Here is a 14152-nt window from a genome sequence, read left to right as displayed (position 1 = left end):
GAGTCCTTGTGTTACTGATTCCTTGTGTTACTGAGTCCTTGTGTTACAGAGTCCTTGTGTTACTGAGTCCTTGTGTGACTGAGTCCGTGTTTTACTGAGTCCTTGTGTTACTGAGTCAATGTGTAACTGAGTCCTTGTGTTACTGATTCCTTGTGTTACTGAGTCCTTGTGTTACAGAGTCCTTGTGTTACTGAGTCCTTGTGTGACTGAGTCCGTGTTTTACTGAGTCCTTGTGTTACTGATCAATGTGTTACTGAGTCCTTGTGTTACTGAGTCAATGTGTTACTGAGTCCTTGTGTTACTGAGTCAATGTGTTACTGAGTCCTTGTGTTACTGAGTCCTTGTGTTACTGAGTCCTTGTGTTACTGAGTCCTTGTGTTACTGAGTCCTTGTTTTACTGAGCCCTTGTGTTACTGAGTCAATGTGTTACTGAGTCCTTGTGTTACTGAGTCAATGTGTTACTGAGTCCTTGTGTTACTGAGTCAATGTGTTGCTGTGTCAATGTGTTACTGAGTCCTTGTGTTACTGAGCCCTTGTGTTACTGAGTCCTTGTGTTACTGAGTCCTTGTGTTACTGAATCCTTGTGTTACTGAGTCCTTGTGTTACTGAGTCCTTGTGTTACTGAGTCCTTTTATTACTGAGTCCTTGTGTTACTGAGTCCCTGTGTTACTGAGCCTTGTGTTACTGAGTCCTTGTGTTACTGAATCCTTGTGTTACTGAGTCAATGTGTTACTGAATCCTTGTTTTACTGAGTCCTTGTGTTACTGAGTCCTTGTGTTACTGACTCCTTGTGTTACTGACTCCTTGTGTTACTGACTCTTTGTGTTACTGACTCCTTGTGTTACTGAGTCCTTGTGTTACTGAGTCCTTCTGTTACTGAGTCAATATGTTACTGAATCCTTGTGTTACTGATTCCTTGTGTTAATGAGTCCTTGTGTTACTGATTCCTTGTTTTACTGAGTCCTTGTGTTACTGAGTCAATGTGTTACTGAGTCCTTGTGTTACTGATTCCTTGTGTTAATGAGTCCTTGTGTTACTGAGTCCTTGTGTTACTGAGTCCTTGTGTTACTGAGTCCTTGTGTTACTGAGTCCTTGTGTTACTGAGTCCTTGTTTTACTGAGTCTTTGTGTTACTGAGTCAATGTGTTACTGAGCCCTTGTGTTACTGAGTCCTTGTGTTACTGAGTCCTAGTTTTACTGAGTCCTTGTGTTACTGAGTCCTTGTTTTACTGAGTCCTTGTGTTACTGAGTCAATGTGTTACTGAGTTCATGTGTAACTGAGTCCTTGTGTTACTGAGTCATTGCTTTACTGAATCCTTGTGTTACTGAGTCCTTGTGTTACTGAGTCCTTGTGTTACTGAGTCCTTGTGTTACTGAGTCAGTGTGTTACTGAGCCCTTGTGTTACTGAGTCCTTGTGTTACTGAGTCCTTGTGTTATTGAGTCCTTGTGTTACTGAGTCCTTGTGTGACTGAGTCCTTGTTTTACTGAGTCAATGTGTTACTGAGTCCTTGTGTTACTGAGTCCTTGTGTTACTGAGTCCTTGTGTTACTGTGTCCTTGTGTTACTGAGTCCTTGTGTTATTGAGTCAGTGTTTCTGAGTCAATGTGTTCCTGAGTCCTTGTGTTACTGAGTCCCTGTGTTACTGAGTCCTTGTGTTACTGAGTCCTTGTATTACTGAGTCAATGTGTTACTGAGTCCTTGTGTTACTGAGTCAATGTGTTACTGAGTCAATGTGTTACTGAGTCAATGTGTTACTGAGTCCTTGTGTTATTGAGTCCTTGTGTTACTGAATCCTTGTTTTACAGGGTCCCTGTGTTACTGAGTCCTTCTGTTACTGAGTCCTTGTGTTACTGAGTCCTTGTGTCACTGAGTACTTGTGTTACTGACTCCTTGTGTTACTGAGTCCTTGTGTTACTGAGTCAATGTGTTACTGAGTCCTTGTTTTACTGAGTCCTTGTGTTACTGAGTCCTTGTGTTACTGAGTCCTTGTGTTACTGAGTCAATGTGTTACTGAGTCATTGTTTTACTGAGTCCTTGTTTTACTGAGTCCTTGTGTTACTGAGTCCTTGTGTTACTGAGTCAATGTGTGACTGAGTCCTTGTGTTACTGATTCCTTGTGTTAATGAGTCCTTGTGTTACTGATTCGTTGTGTTACTGAGTCCTTGTGTTACTGAGTCCTTGTGTTACTGAGTCCTTGTCTGACTGAGTCCTTGTGTTACTGACTGCTTGTGTTACTGAGTCCTTGTGTTACTGAGTCCTTGTGTTACTGAGTCCTTGTCTGACTGAGTCCTTGTGTTACTGACTGCTTGTGTTACTGATTCCTTGTGTTACTGAGTCCTTGTGTTACTGACTCCTTGTGTTACTGAGTCCTTGTGTTACTGAGTCCTTCTGTTACTGAGTCAATGTGTTACTGAGTCCTTGTGTTACTGAGTCAATGTGTTACTGAGTCCTTGTGTTACTGAGTCCTTGTGTTACTGAGTCCTTGTGTTACTGAGTCCTTGTGTTACTGAGTCCCTGTCTTACTGAGTCCTTGTGCTACTGAGTCCTTGTGTTACTGAGACCTTGTGCTACAGATTCCTTGTGTTACTGAGTCCTTGTGTTACTGAGTCAATGTGTTACTGAGTCCTTGTGTTACTGAGTCCTTGTGTTACTGAGTCCTTGTGTTACAGAGTCCTTGTGTTACAGAGTCCTTGTGTTACAGAGTCCTTGTGTTACAGAGTCCATGTGTTACTGAGTCCTTGTGTTACTGAGTCCTTGTGTTACTGAGTCCTTGTTTTACTGAGCCCTTGTGTTACTGAGTCAATGTGTTACTGAGTCCTTGTGATACTGAGTCAATGTGTTACTGATTCCTTGTGTTACTGAGTCAATGTGTTGCTGTGTCAATGTGTTACTGAGTCCTTGTGTTACTGAGTCCTTGTGTTACTGAGTCAATGTGTTACTGAGTCATTGTTTTACTGAGTCCTTGTTTTACTGAGTCCTTGTGTTACTGAGTCCTTGTGTTACTGAGTCAATGTGTGACTGAGTCCTTGTGTTACTGATTCCTTGTGTTAATGAGTCCTTGTGTTACTGATTCGTTGTGTTACTGAGTCCTTGTGTTACTGAGTCCTTGTGTTACTGAGTCCTTGTCTGACTGAGTCCTTGTGTTACTGACTGCTTGTGTTACTGAGTCCTTGTGTTACTGAGTCCTTGTGTTACTGAGTCCTTGTCTGACTGAGTCCTTGTGTTACTGACTGCTTGTGTTACTGATTCCTTGTGTTACTGAGTCCTTGTGTTACTGACTCCTTGTGTTACTGAGTCCTTGTGTTACTGAGTCCTTCTGTTACTGAGTCAATGTGTTACTGAGTCCTTGTGTTACTGAGTCAATGTGTTACTGAGTCCTTGTGTTACTGAGTCCTTGTGTTACTGAGTCCTTGTGTTACTGAGTGCTTGTGTTACTGAGTCCCTGTCTTACTGAGTCCTTGTGCTACTGAGTCCTTGTGTTACTGAGACCTTGTGCTACAGATTCCTTGTGTTACTGAGTCCTTGTGTTACTGAGTCAATGTGTTACTGAGTCCTTGTGTTACTGAGTCCTTGTGTTACTGAGTCCTTGTGTTACAGAGTCCTTGTGTTACAGAGTCCTTGTGTTACAGAGTCCTTGTGTTACAGAGTCCATGTGTTACTGAGTCCTTGTGTTACTGAGTCCTTGTGTTACTGAGTCCTTGTTTTACTGAGCCCTTGTGTTACTGAGTCAATGTGTTACTGAGTCCTTGTGATACTGAGTCAATGTGTTACTGATTCCTTGTGTTACTGAGTCAATGTGTTGCTGTGTCAATGTGTTACTGAGTCCTTGTGTTACTGAGTCCTTGTGTTACTGAGTCCTTGTGTTACTGAGTCCTTGTGTTTCTGAGTCCTTGTGTTACTGAGTCCTTGTGTTACTGAGTCCTTGTGTTACTGAGTCCTTGTGTTACTGAGTCATTGTGTTACTGAGCCTTGTGTTACTGAGTCCTTGTGTTACTGAGTCCTTGTGTTACTGAGTCAATGTGTTACTGAATCCTTGTTTTACTGAGTCCTTGTGTTACTGAGTCCTTGTGTTACTGACTCCTTGTGTTACTGACTCTTTGTGTTACTGACTCCTTGTGTTACTGAGTCCTTGTGTTACTGAGTCCTTGTGTTACTGAGTCAATGTGTTACTGAGTCCTTGTGTTACTGATTCCTTGTGTTACTGTGTCCTTGTGTTACTGATTCCTTGTTTTACTGAGTCCTTGTGTTACTGAGTCAATGTGTAACTGAGTCCTTGTGTTACTGATTCCTTGTGTTAATGAGTCCTTGTGTTACTCAGTCCTTGTGTTACTGAGTCCTTGTGTTACTGAGTCCTTGTGTTACTTAGTCCTTGTTTTACTGAGTCCTTGTTTTACTGAGTCTTTGTGTTACTGAGTCAATGTGTTACTGAGCCCTTGTGTTACTGAGTCCTTGTGTTACTGAGTCCTTGTTTTACTGAGTCCTTGTGTTACTGAGTCCTTGTTTTACTGAGTCCTTGTGTTACTGAGTCAATGTGTTACTGAGTTAATGTGTGACTGAGTCCTTGTGTTACTGTGTCCTTGCTTTACTGAATCCTTGTGTTACTGAATCCTTGTGTTACTGAATCCTTGTGTTACTGAGTCCTTGTGTTACTGAGTCCTTGTGTTACTGAGTCCTTGTGTTACTGAGTCAGTGTGTTACTGAGCCCTTGTGTTACTGAGTCCTTGTGTTACTGAGTCCTTGTGTTATTGAGTCCTTGTGTTACTGAGTCCTTGTGTTACTGAGTCCTTGTTTTACTGAGTCCTTGTGTTACTGAGTCCTTGTGTTACTGAGCCCTTGTGTTAATGAGTCCTTGTGTTACTGAGTCCTTGTGTTACTGAGTCCTTGTGTTACTGGGTCCTTGGGTTACTGAGTCCTTGTGTTACTGAGTCCTTGTGTTACTGAGTCCTTGTGTTACTGAGTCCTTGTGTTACTGAGTCCTTGAGTTACTGAATCAATGTGTTACTGAGTCCTTGTTTTACTGAGTCCTGGTGTTACTGAGTCAATGTGTTACTGAGTCCGTGTGTTACTGAGTCCTTGTGTTACTGAGTCCTTCTGTTACTGAGTCCTTGCGTTACTGAGTCCTTGTGGAATTGAATCCTTGTGTTACTGAGTCCTTGTGTTACTGAGTCAATGTGTTCCTCAGTTCTTGTGTTATTTAGTACATATGTTACTGAGTCCTTGTGTTACTGAGTCCTTGTGTTACTGAGTCCTTGTGTTACTGAGTCCTTGTGTTACTGAGTCCTTGTGTTGCTGAGTCCTTGTGTTACTGAGTCCTTGTGTTACTGAGTCCTTGTGTTACTGAGTCCTTGTGTTACTGAATCCTTGTGTTACTGAGTCCTTGTGTTGCTGAGTCCTTATGTTACTGAGTCCTTATGTTACTGATTCCATTTGTTACTGAGTCCTTGTGTTACTGAGTCCTTGTGTTACTGAGTCCTTGTGTTACTGAGTCCTTGTGTTACTGAGTCCTTGTGTTACTGAGTCCTTGTGTTACTGAGTCCTTTTTTTACTGAGTCCTTGTGTTACTGAGTCAATGTGTTACTGAGACCTTATGTTACTGAGTCCTTATGTTACTGATTCCATGTGTTACTGAGTCCTTGTGTTACTGAGTCCTTGTGTTACTGAGTCAACGTGTTACTGAGTCAATGTGTTACAGAGTCAATGTGTTACTGAGTCCTTGTGTTATTGAGTCCTTTTGTTACTGAATCCTTGTTTTTCAGGGTCCCTGTGTTACTGAGTCCTTCTGTTACTGAGTCCTTGTGTTACTGAGTCCTTGTGTCACTGAGTACTTGTGTTACTGACTCCTTGTGTTACTGAGTCCTTGTGTTACTGAGTCAATGTGTTACTGAGTCCTTGTGTTACTGAGTCAATGTGTTACTGAGTCATTGTTTTACTGAGTCCTTGTTTTGCTGAGTCCTTGTGTTACTGAGTCCTTGTGTTACTGAGTCAATGTGTGACTGAGTCCTTGTGTTACTGATTCCTTGTGTTAATGAGTCCTTGTGTTACTGATTCGTTGTGTTACTGAGTCCTTGTGTTACTGAGTCCTTGTGTTACTGAGTCCTTGTCTGACTGAGTCCTTGTGTTACTGACTGCTTGTGTTACTGAGTCCTTGTGTTACTGAGTCCTTGTGTTACTGAGTCCTTGTCTGACTGAGTCCTTGTGTTACTGACTGCTTGTGTTACTGATTCCTTGTGTTACTGAGTCCTTGTGTTACTGACTCCTTGTGTTACTGAGTCCTTGTGTTACTGAGTCCTTCTGTTACTGAGTCAATGTGTTACTGAGTCCTTGTGTTACTGAGTCAATGTGTTACTGAGTCCTTGTGTTACTGAGTCCTTGTGTTACTGAGTCCTTGTGTTACTGAGTCCTTGTGTTACTGAGTCCCTGTGTTACTGAGTCCTTGTGCTACTGAGTCCTTGTGTTACTGACTCCTTGTGCTACAGATTCCTTGTGTTACTGAGTCCTTGTGTTACTGAGTCAATGTGTTACTGAGTCCTTGTGTTACTGAGTCAATGTGTTACTGAGTCCTTGTGTTACTGAGTCCTTGTGTTACAGAGTCCTTGTGTTACAGAGTCCTTGTGTTACAGAGTCCATGTGTTACTGAGTCAATGTGTTACTGAGTCCTTGTGTTACTGAGTCAATGTGTTACTGACTCCTTGTGTTACTGAGTCAATGTGTTGCTGTGTCAATGTGTTACTGAGTCCTTGTGTTACTGAGTCAATGTGTTACTGAGTCCTTGTGTTACTGAGTCCTTGTGTTACTGAGTCCTTGTGTTACTGAGTCCTTGTGTTACTGAATCCTTGTTTTACTGAGTCCTTGTGTTACTGAGTCAATGTGTTATTGAGTCCTTGTTTTACTGAGACAATGTGTTGCTGTGTCAATGTGTTACTGAGTCAATGTGTGACTGAATCCTTGTGTTACTGAGTCCTTGTGTTACTGAGTCCTTGTGTTACTGAGTCCTTGTTTTACTGAGTCCTTGTTTTACTGAGTCCTTCTGTTACTGAATCCTTGTGTTACTGAGTCCTTGTGTTACTGAGTCAATGTGTTACTGAGTTATTGTGTTACTGAGTCCTTGTGTTAAGGAGTCCTTGTGTTACTGAGTCCTTGTGTTACAGAATCCTTGTGTTACTGAGTCCTTGTATTACTGAGTCCGTGTGTTACTTTTTCCTTGTGTTACTGAGTCCTTGTGTTACTGAGTCAATGTGTTACTGACTCCTTGTGTTACTGAGTCCTTGTGTTACTGAGTCAATGTGTTACTCAGTTCTTGTGTTATTTAGTCCATGTGTTACTGAGTCCTTGTGTTACTGAGTCCTTGTGTTACTGAGTCAATGTGTTACTGAGTCCTTGTGTTACTGAGTCCTTGTGTTACTGAGTCCTTGTGTTACTGAGTCCATGTGTTACTGAGTCCTTGGGTTACTGAGTCCTTGTGTTACTGAGTGTTGTGTTACTGAATCCTTGTGTTACTGAGTCCTTGTGTTATAGAGTCCTTGTGTTACTGAGTCCTTGTGTTACTGAGTCCATGTTTTACTGAGTCCTTGTGTTACTGATCAATGTGTTACTGAGTCCTTGTGTTACTGAGTCCTTGTGTTACTGAGTCAATGTGTTACTGAGTCCTTGTGTTACTGAGTCCTTGTGTTACTGAGTCCTTGTGTTACAGAGTCCTTGTGTTACAGAGTCCTTGTGTTACTGAGTCCATGTGTTACTGAGTCCTTGTGTTACTGAGTCAATGTGTTGCTGTGTCAATGTGTTACTGAGTCCTTGTGTTACTGAGCCCTTGTGTTACTGAGTCCTTGTGTTACTGAGTCCTTGTGTTACTGAATCCTTGTGTTACTGAGTCCTTGTGTTACTGAGTCCTTGTGTTACTGAGTCCTTGTATTACTGAGTCCTTGTGTTACTGAGTCCTTGTGTTACTGAGCCTTGAGTTACTGAGTCCTTGTGTTACTGAGTCCTTGTGTTACTGAGTCAATGTGTTACTGAATCCTTGTTTTACTGAGTCCTTGTGTTACTGAGTCCTTGTGTTACTGACTCCTTGTGTTACTGACTCCTTGTGTTACTGACTCTTTGTGTTACTGACTCCTTGTGTTTCTGAGTCCTTGTGTTACTGAGTCCTTGTGTTACTGAGTCAATATGTTACTGAATCCTCGTGTTACTGATTCCTTGTGTTACTGAGTCCTTGTGTTACTGATTCCTTGTTTTACTGAGTCCTTGTGTTACTGAGTCAATGTGTTACTGAGTCCTTGTGTTACTGATTCCTTGTGTTACTGAGTCCTTGTGTTACTGAGTCCTTGTGTTTCTGAGTCCTTGTGTTACTGAGTCCTTGTTTTACTGAGTCCTTGTTTTACTGAGCCTTTGTGTTACTGAGTCAATGTGTTACTGAGCCCTTGTGTTACTGAGTCCTTGTGTTACTGAGTCCTAGTTTTACTGAGTCCTTGTGTTACTGAGTCCTTGTTTTACTGAGTCCTTGTGTTACTGAGTCAATGTGTTACTGAGTTAATGTGTAACTGAGTCCTTGTGTTACTGAGTCATTGCTTTATTGAATCCTTGTGTTACTGAGTCCTTGTGTTACTGAGACCTTGTGTTACTGAGTCCTTGTGTTACTGAGTCAGTGTGTTACTGAGCCCTTGTGTTACTGAGTCCTTGTGTTACTGAGTCCTTGTGTGACTGAGTCCTTGTTTTACTGAGTCAATGCGTTACTGAGTCAATGTGTTACTGAGTCCTTGTGTTACTGAGTCCTTGTGTGACTGAGTCCTTGTGTTACTGAGTCCTTGTGTTACTGAGTCCTTGTGTTACTGTGTCCTTGTGTTACTGAGTCCTTTTGTTATTGAGTTAGTGTTTCTGAGTCAATGTGTTACTGAGTCCTTGTGTTACTGAGTCCCTGTGTTACTGAGTCCTTGTGTTACTGAGTCCTTGTGTTACTGATTCAATGTGTTACTGAGTCCTTGTGTTACTGAGTCAATGTGTTACTGAGTCAATGTGTTACTGAGTCAATGTGTTACTGAGTCCTTGTGTTATTGAGTCCTTGTGTTACTGAATCCTTGTTTTACAGGGTCCCTGTGTTACTGAGTCCTTGTGTTACTGAGTCCTTGTGTTACTGAGTCCTTGTGTCACTGAGTACTTGTGTTACTGACTCCTTGTGTTACTGAGTCCTTGTGTTACTGAGTCAATGTGTTACTGAGTCCTTGTTTTACTGAGTCCTTGTGTTACTGAGTCCTTGTGTTACTGAGTCCTTGTGTTACTGAGTCAATGTGTTACTGAGTCATTGTTTTACTGAGTCCTTGTTTTACTGAGTCCTTGTGTTACTGAGTCCTTGTGTTACTGAGTCAATGTGTGACTGAGTCCTTGTGTTACTGATTCCTTGTGTTAATGAGTCCTTGTGTTACTGATTCGTTGTGTTACTGAGTCCTTGTGTTACTGAGTCCTTGTCTGACTGAGTCCTTGTGTTACTGACTGCTTGTGTTACTGAGTCCTTGTGTTACTGAGTCCTTGTGTTACTGAGTCCTTGTCTGACTGAGTCCTTGTGTTACTGACTGCTTGTTTTACTGATTCCTTGTGTTACTGAGTCCTTGTGTTACTGACTCCTTGTGTTACTGAGTCCTTGTGTTACTGAGTCCTTCTATTACTGAGTCAATGTGTTACTGAGTCCTTGTGTTACTGAGTCCTTGTGTTACTGAGTCCTTGTGTTACTGAGTCCCTGTGTTACTGAGTCCTTGTGCTACTGAGTCAATGTGTTACTGAGTCCATGTGTTGCTGAGTCCTTGTGTTACTGAGTCCTTGTGTTACTGAGTCCTTGTTTTACTGAGTCCTTGTGTTACTGAGTCAATGTATTACTGAGTCCTTGTGTTACTGAGTCAATGTGAGACTGAGTCCTGGTGTTACTGAGTCCTTGTGTTACTGAGTCCTTGTGTTACTGAGTCCTTGTGTTACTGAGTCCTTGTGTTACTGAGTCCTTGTTTTACTGAGTCCTTGTTTTACTGAGTCCTTATGTTACTGAATCCTTGTGTTACTGAGTTCTTGTGTTACTGAGTCAATGTGTTACTGAGTCCTTGTGTTACTGAGTCCTTGTGTTACTGAGTCCTTGTGTTAATGAGTCCTTGTGTTACAGTGTCCTTGTGTTACTGAGTCCTTGTGTTATTGAGTCAATGTGTTGCTGAGTCAATGTGTTACTGAGTCCTTGTTTTACTGAGTCCTTGTGTTACTGAGTCCTTGTGTTACTGAGTCCTTGTGTTACTGAGTCCTTGTGTTACTGAATCAATGTGTTACTGAGTCCTTGTGTTACTGAGTCTTTGTGTAATTGAATCCTTGTGTTACTGAGTCCTTGTGTTACTGAGTCAATGTGTTGCTCAGTTCTTGTGTTATTTAGTACATGTGTTACAGAGTCCTTGTGTTACTGAGTCCTTGTGTTACTGAGTCCTTGTGTTACTGAGTCCTTGTGTTATTGAGCCCTTGTGTCACTGAGTCCTTGTGTTACTGAGTCCTTGTGTGACTGAGTCCCTGTATTACTGAGTCCTTGTGTTACTGAGTCCTTGTGTTACTGAGTCCTTGTGTTTCTGAGTCCTTGTGTTTCTGAGTCCTTTTGTTACTGAGTCCTTGTGTTACTGAGTCCTTTTTTTGCTGAATCCTTGTGTTACTGATTCACTGTTTTACTGAGTCCTTATGTTACTGAGTCCTTATGTTACTGAATCATTGTCTTACTGAGTCCTTGTGTTACTGAGTCCTTGTGTTACTGAGTCCTTGTGTTACAGAGTCCTTGTGTTACAGAGTCCTTGTGTTACTGAGTCTGTGTTACTGAGTCCTTGTGTTACTGAGTCAATGTGTTACTGAGTCAATGTGTTACTGAGTCAATGTGTGACTGAGTCCTTGTGTTACTGAGTCCTTGTTTTACTGAGTCCTTGTGTTACTGAGTCCTTGTTTTACTGAGTCCTTGTTTTACTGAGTCCTTATGTTACTGAATCCTTGTGTTACTGAGTCCTTGTGTTACTGAGTCAATGTGTTACTGATTCCTTGTGTTACTGAGTCCTTGTGTTAATGAGTCCTTGTGTTACAGTGTCCTTGTGTTACTGAATCCTTGTGTTATTGAGTCAATGTGTTACTGAGTCCTTGTGTTACTGAGTCTTATGTTACTGAGTCCTTGTGTTACTGAGTCCTTGTGTTACTGAGTCAATGTGTTACTGAGTCAATGTGTTACTGAGTCAATGTGTTACTGAGTCAATGTGTTAATGAGTCCTTGTGTTATTGAGTCCTTGTGTTACAGAGTCCTTGTGTTACTGAGTCAATGTTTTGCTGTGTCAATGTGTTACTGAGTCAATGTGTTACTGAGTCAATGTGTTACTGAGTCAATGTGTGACTGAGTCCTTGTGTTACTGAGTCCTTGTCTGACTGAGTCCTTGTGTTACTAACTGCTTGTGTTACTGATTCCTTGTGTTACTGAGTCCTTGTGTTACTGACTCCTTGTGTTACTGACTCCTTGTGTTACTGAGTCCTTGTGTTACTGAGTCCTTCTATTACTGAGTCAATGTGTTACTGAGTCCTTGTGTTACTGAGTCCTTGTGTTACTGAGTCCCTGTGTTACTGAGTCCTTGTGCTACTGAGTCCTTGTGTTACTGAGTCCTTGTGCTACAGATTCCTTGTGTTACTGATTCCTTGTGTTACGGAGTCAATGTGTTACTGAGTCCTGGTGTTACTGAGTCAATGTGTTACTGAGTCCATGTGTTGCTGAGTCCTTGTGTTACTGAGTCCTTGTGTTACTGAGTCCTTGTTTTACTGAGTCCTTGTGTTACTGAGTCAATGTGTTACTGAGTCCTTGTGTTACTGAGTCAATGTGTGACTGAGTCCTGGTGTTACTGAGTCCTTGTGTTACTGAGTCCTTGTGTTACTGAGTCCTTGTGTTACTGAGTCCTTGTGTTAATGAGTCCTTGTTTTACTGAGTCCTTGTTTTACTGAGTCCTTATGTTACTGAATCCTTGTGTTACTGAGTTCTTGTGTTACTGAGTCAATGTGTTACTGAGTCCTTGTGTTACTGAGTCCTTGTGTTACTGAGTCCTTGTGTTAATGAGTCCTTGTGTTACAGTGTCCTTGTGTTACTGAGTCCTTGTGTTATTGAGTCAATGTGTTGCTGAGTCAATGTGTTACTGAGTCCTTGTTTTACTGAGTCCTTGTGTTACTGAGTCCTTGTGTTACTGAGTCCTTGTGTTACTGAGTCCTTGTGTTACTGAATCAATGTGTTACTGAGTCCTTGTGTTACTGAGTCTTTGTGTAATTGAATCCTTGTGTTACTGAGTCCTTGTGTTACTGAGTCAATGTGTTGCTCAGTTCTTGTGTTATTTAGTACATGTTTTACTGAGTCCTTGTGTTACTGAGTCCTTGTGTTACTGAGTCCTTGTGTTACTGAGTCCTTGTGTTATTGAGCCCTTGTGTCACTGAGTCCTTGTGTTACTGAGTCCTTGTGTGACTGAGTCCCTGTATTACTGAGTCCTTGTGTTACTGAGTCCTTGTGTTACTGAGTCCTTGTGTTTCTGAGTCCTTTTGTTACTGAGTCCTTGTGTTACTGAGTCCTTTTTTTACTGAATCCTTGTGTTACTGAGTCACTGTTTTACTGAGTCCTTATGTTACTGAGTCCTTATGTTACTGAGTCCTTATGTTACTGAATCATTGTCTTACTGAGTCCTTGTGTTACTGAGTCCTTGTGTTACAGAGTCCTTGTGTTACAGAGTCCTTGTGTTACTGAGTCTGTGTTACTGAGTCCTTGTGTTACTGAGTCAATGTGTTACTGAGTCAATGTGTTACTGAGTCAATGTGTGACTGAGTCCTTGTGTTACTGAGTCCTTGTTTTACTGAGTCCTTGTGTTATTGAGTCCTTGTTTTACTGAGTACTTGTGTTACTGAGTCAATGTGTAACTGAGTCCTTGTGTTAGAGTATCAATGTGTTACTGAGTCCGTGTTTTACTGAGACAATTTGTTGCTGTGTCAATGTGTTACTGAATCAATGTGTGACTGAGTCCTTGTGTTACTGAGTCCTTGTGTTACTGAGTCCTTGTGTTACTGAGTCCTTGTGTTACTGAGTCCTTGTTTTACTGAGTCCTTGTTTTACTGAATCCTTATGTTATTGAATCCTTGTGTTACTGAGTCCTTGTGTTACTGAGTCAATGTGTTACTGATTCCTTGTCTTACTGAGTCCTTGTGTTAATGAGTCCTTGTGTTACAGTGTCCTTGTGTTAATGAATCCTTGTGTTATTGAGTAAATGTGTTACTGAGTCCTTGTGTTACTGAGTCTTATGTTACTGAGTCCTTGTGTTACTGAGTCCTTGTGTTACTGAGTCAATGTGTTACTGAGTCAATGTGTTACTGAGTCAATGTGTTACTGAGTCAATGTGTTACTGAGTCAATGTGTTAATGAGTCCTTGTGTTATTGAGTCCTTGTGTTACAGAGTCCTTGTGTTACTGAGTCAATGTTTTGCTGTGTCAATGTGTTACTGAGTCAATGTGTTACTGAGTCAATGTGTTACTGAGTCAATGTGTGACTGAGTCCTTGTGTTACTGAGTCCTTGGTTTACTGAGTCCTTGTGTTACTGAGTCAATGTGTTACTGAGTCCTTGTGTTACTGAGTCAATGTGTGACTGAGTCCTTGTGTTACTGAGTCCTTGTGTTACTGAGTCCTTGTGTTACTGAGTCCTTGTGTTACTGAGTCCTTGTGTTACTGAGTCCTTGTGTTACTGAGTCCTTGTTTTACTGAGTCCTTGTTTTACTGAGTCCTTATGTTACTGAATCCTTGTGTTACTGAGTCCTTGTGTTACTGAGTCAATGTGTTACTGAGTCCTTGTGTTACTGAGTCCTTGTGTTACTGAGTCCTTCTGTTAATGAGTCCTTGTGTTAAAATGTCCTTGTGTTACTGAGTCCTTGTGTTATTGAGTCAATGTATTGCTGAGTCAATGTGTTACTGAGTCCTTGTGTTACTGAGTCCTTGTGTTACTGAGTCCTTGTGTTACTGAATCAATGTGTTACTGAGTCCTTGTGTTACTGAGTCTTTGTGTAATTGAATCCTTGTGTTACTGAGTCCTTGTGTTACTGAGTCAATGTGTTGCTCAGTTCTTGTGTTATTTAGTACATGTGTTACTGAGTCCTT

The 14152-nt window shown here is 41.4% G+C and overlaps 1 protein-coding gene across 5 annotated transcripts in view; it reads left to right on the top strand.

Moving 5' to 3' along the window:
• Nucleotides 1-14152, top strand: part of LOC147108425 (lipoprotein lipase-like) — a 389032-nt gene that overhangs the window by 337356 nt on the left and 37524 nt on the right. The window lies entirely within an intron of this gene.

This window comes from Somniosus microcephalus, chromosome 13 (genome assembly GCF_052327205.1).
Source record: "Somniosus microcephalus isolate GS21.2 chromosome 13, FLI_Smic_1.0, whole genome shotgun sequence".
Classification (NCBI taxonomy): Eukaryota; Metazoa; Chordata; class Chondrichthyes; order Squaliformes; family Somniosidae; genus Somniosus; species Somniosus microcephalus.
Note: the sequence above shows the minus strand (reverse complement) of the source record. Positions and strands in the feature narration are given on the sequence as shown.